This window comes from Alligator sinensis, unplaced genomic scaffold, assembly GCF_000455745.1.
Source record: "Alligator sinensis unplaced genomic scaffold, ASM45574v1 scaffold150_1, whole genome shotgun sequence".
In the NCBI taxonomy this organism is placed as follows: domain Eukaryota; kingdom Metazoa; phylum Chordata; order Crocodylia; family Alligatoridae; genus Alligator; species Alligator sinensis.
This window is the reverse complement of record NW_005841840.1, coordinates 4,576,547-4,581,083: the sequence shown is the minus strand read 5'-3', so window position 1 is coordinate 4,581,083 and position 4,537 is coordinate 4,576,547.

Here is a 4,537-nt window from a genome sequence, read left to right as displayed (position 1 = left end):
GACCTGGCACTGCCCATCTGGCCCACTGGACAAAAAAGATTGAGCACCATTGAAATAAACAGAAATTTAGTACACAACTGAAGTACATTTATTTTTGTTTTGTGGAGAAGCTAACTTTCTTGGCTCTGATTTACAGAATTACTAGAATGAGTGCACATGAGAGAGAATGAGTTCTCTTTCAGGGAGGCCAGGGACCAAGGCGGGATTGGCTTACCCATAGTTGTGTGCGCTTCCTAAGAATTATTTGGTCATTTGATAATATGTTGCAGTTTAGCCTAACATTTTGATATTTTGTTTTCTGAGGGTCACTCAAGTATTTAATAGTTTCAGGACAGAATTGGATTCTCAGTTATAATTTTTCATTCCTATGAGACTAACACTTTATTCTGAGTTATAACGTACTATAACAGAACATGTTCTGCACTTATAGAAGAATGCTTAATTAAGATTGCATTAGAGAAGACTCTAAGATACAACAATAATTAGAGTAGCACTTAGAAGGTGATCATCACAATTATCTGTGGATTCTACTGCAGGGGTTTTATTCTGTTTCAGTGGCCAAGGTATCAAGAGACTTAAATGTCTGGACTTTTTGGATAATAATAATGTCATCACTAAGCCACTGATATACTCCCTTCCTTAAGGAATGAGTGTTATGTCAACATGGGCTGATGCTTGAGTGTAGGTTATTCAGCCATAAGCTTTTTTTACCTGTGGTGAGCCCCATCTGTTGAAGTCACTTATCAGAACACAGCTCTTGCACTCCTGTCCTAGAAATCTCTTGTCGTAGCAGCAGTTGCAAGTGACTGTCCGCTGGGCTGATGAAGTGTTCCATTAATCAACTTAACACGGCATCCTGAAGTGACAGAGCAATAGGGGACCACAGGACAAAGAACTGTTAACTCTGTGCCCAACTTTGACATCTGCTTCTAACCTAACATTTCATAGTCAGAGATTCAACTCCTGGTACATCAGCCAAACATTTCCTCTGGACTATTATTGTATGTTTAATTTTTCAAAAACTAAAACATATAGTGAACATTTTACATATATTCGCATGAATATGAAATGGGAATAAAGTATGAATACTACTATTGTTATTACTAATAATAATTTGGATGTTGGTATGATAGACACTGTACCTGTACAAAACAGGCCAAGGGTGGGAGTGGAAGCAGGCCAAAAGGGGTAAGTGACTTGCCCAAGGTTTTACAGCAAGTTGGCACTTGAATCATTATTAGAACCCAGTTCTCTTGGCCCCTAAATTAATACCCTATCCAAGTTCTGTACTGACAAAGGCTTGGGTTGCAACATTTATATATATGACCATATATACATATGGTCACAGTTCTATTCATCATAGACTTGTAAACAAGACAGGAAATGAATGAGGCAAGTCTGTGTAAAATGTCACAAAAGAAGGAAGAAAACATATTAGTAGAATGAACTCTGATCATTAAGTAATTTAAGGGCGACAAACTGATCAGCTGCTGGTCAGACATTTTTCCTCTTCTAGGTATCATTGGCAGTCTGCTTGGACACACTTGACTAGCCAGACAGAAGTCACATCTTATCTTAGAGAGTAACCGTTTACTCACCCTGCTTTACCTTCTGCCTGACTTCAGACTAACACAACTAACTGCCTCTGACTTTTCTAAACTGTTTCCTAGACTTTTTCTAGGTCATTGGAAAAGTAATTTTCCTAAGATATGCACTAATATCTCATATTTTATTTATGACCTTGATTTCAAAAGATATTAATAATCTCCATATTGAAAGCAAAAATATTATGAGATATGGCTTTTCAGAGAAATCTTAAGGGGTTAGGTACCCTTTCTCTTTCGTATTAAATGGAAATTGAGAACTCAGTTTCTTTAGGCTCCTTTGAATATCACAGCCCTAATCTTTGGGTAGATTGAAAGCCTAAAGTCCAAATTGCCGGGGTGACTGCAAGGAGGTCTTAAAGTTCTCCTTTCTGCTTCCTCTTTACCCTGTCCCTTTTCTAAGTAGGTTCCTTTGCCTTTGCTGTGTCTGCACAGATCTGGCCTTCAGACCAGATCTAGATTTCTTAATTTCTTGTTCCTGTAAATTATGGCTTGTATTTCCCATTGAAGTTCTTTGTTCTGAAATGGACAATGACAACAGGTAAAAGACTTAAAGATTTGTGAGGAGGAGACTGGGATGCTGCTATAAGTTAATATGTCTTTCCCAAATATGTCACTGTGTCCTGTCCTAGCTGCTGTGGTATGACTGTGGCCTTCAAAACCCTGATCCAGCACTTCTATGAGCAACTTTCCTGGTCACTTTAGATAAAAGCATTACTTCTGAACAAGGTACTACTGTGTGTTGGGGGATACATCTCTCAGCTGTTCTAGATTATGCCCCATGTTTCAGGTAAATGACCAGTCATTAGTTTACAGATGAGACAAAAAGCTCTCATGCTATGCTTTTTGTCTTAAGGGAAAGTACACTGAGCTGAAGGGCTGTGAGTTAAAGTTCACCTCTTCTATTGACAGGTATTTATAGGCGTATGGACTTAAAATACTGTTGGGAGTAAATGAAGTATCACTTACTCCATTTTAAAAGTAGGTTAACTGAGAGGATGCGCAAGGTTACTTTGGTAGAACTAGAACAGAACATTGGTCTCCAGTAAAGCAGACTCAACCTCCTCCATGCTGTTTTTTACGACAAGTGGAACAGATTGATTTTACTGCCTGTAGCAACTAGACTGCATCCCTTTCTCAGAAGCAGGAATAGAATTATGATTCCCAGCGTTCTGCTGCTGTCTAGCAACTGTGTCAACCACTGCATAGGTGCCACTGCTCCCTTTACTGACTAATTGAGAGAGGACAGCAATTAGTTCTTTAGGTCATGCATAGAAATCTGTGCTGGGGATCTAAGGGCCAGAATATTGCCCTTACTGCTGCCAGGGAGTCCCTATGGCTGAACATAAATTTCTGTTCCTTAGTTTTTTATTTTTCTGAGTGGTGTATTATTCTCAGTGGTTGACACAGTAAAAAATCAAACTGAAAAGCAAGTTTAAAACACTAAAATCTGCCAGCGATGACAAAACGATCAATAAAACACACGTCCCACAATTTTGTCATTTTTCATGCATTTTGATTTACTTCTGTCACAGCTGGGCAAGTTTGAAGGTGAAAAGGTACAGTTGAAGTGCTGAAGGGGTAGAGACCTGTCACTGAAACATTCTATTGTGAAAGTAGAGGAATCAACTGATTAATCTCTTCAGCCCTGTGCTATACTTGTTACTACTAAATATGAAATTTCTAGCTTAGTGCATAGCAGTAGCACTATACCCATGTAAAGAGAAAATTCAACTTCAGTAGCAGACTTGATCATTCAGGTGTGAGGTAGCAGACTCTTAATGCCACAGTAAATGTTAGGCATGCAGATAGATCACAAGGCAGAATAGACCTTGAGACTGTTTGCCTAGAAAAAATGGGATTTATTTAGTGTGTTTTATTTTTTACATGTTTCAAAGATGATGAATTTTGTAAAAAAAATGGTTATAAAATAGGATATTTTTATTTGTTTATTTTATGACATTGATTGGTATATAATGAATCAGGCAGATTACACAAGAGTAATCATCATTGCTTCTGAATTCTCTGGTGTATCTCACTAGGATTAGTGTCTTGAAAGAGTATGTTTTTCTCTCTGTTTTCTTACATCATGGCTGTAAGACATGACACAAAGGGAAGGTGGAGATGTCCTGTCCCTAATTTGCATTATTTCAGGAAAACATCACCATGGATTATGTCATGAACTTGGAGATTCATACGCTCCGTAAATAATATTTCAATCACAACCTGACTCTTAGAAGCTAATAAGTGTTTTGGTGAGACAGGTATTACAAAAATTGGAGACTGGGGCTTGCTTGAGTAATATTATCTATGCTTAGGTTAACTCTTAATAATTTAAGGTCTGCTTCTGCATTTCTTATTCTTGTAAGCTGTCACATTATTAAAGAGTTTGTCTATCTAAGGAGTGCAGGACTGGACCTGTGCTAGCAAACAACTACCTAAAGTAATATGAAAAAATAAAGTCTTCTTAGCCAGTTATTTCAGGTAACAGAAATACATTATTTTTATTTTACTCAAAAGCAGTTTTTGTCTCTTGCTATTATCCAAATACTTGTGCATTAGGAACTCTGAGTCAAATTTTGCACTAAGTTTCACTTATGCAGCCTTATTGAAATTCCTCCTGTCTGTCAATGAAGTTTATACATTTCTTGAAACAAAAGTCATGGACCTAAATAGCTTTGCACTTAGGGACAAGACTAGATTTCCAACAGTAGTGCATTTCAAATGCAGCAAAATCAATATTTTACTGCTAATCAGGGTGGGTTTGGGAGTTCAGGCCCCTATGTACAGAACATAGCCATGTAGGTTTGGGGAGTGAGGAAGAAGGGTGAGGCTCCATATATACAATGCCCTTTTCTCAGCATGGGGCTGATGTGTAATGGTACTGTAAAATGCTACTGTTTTTTAACAGGAGGAGCTGGAGAAAGGTTCAG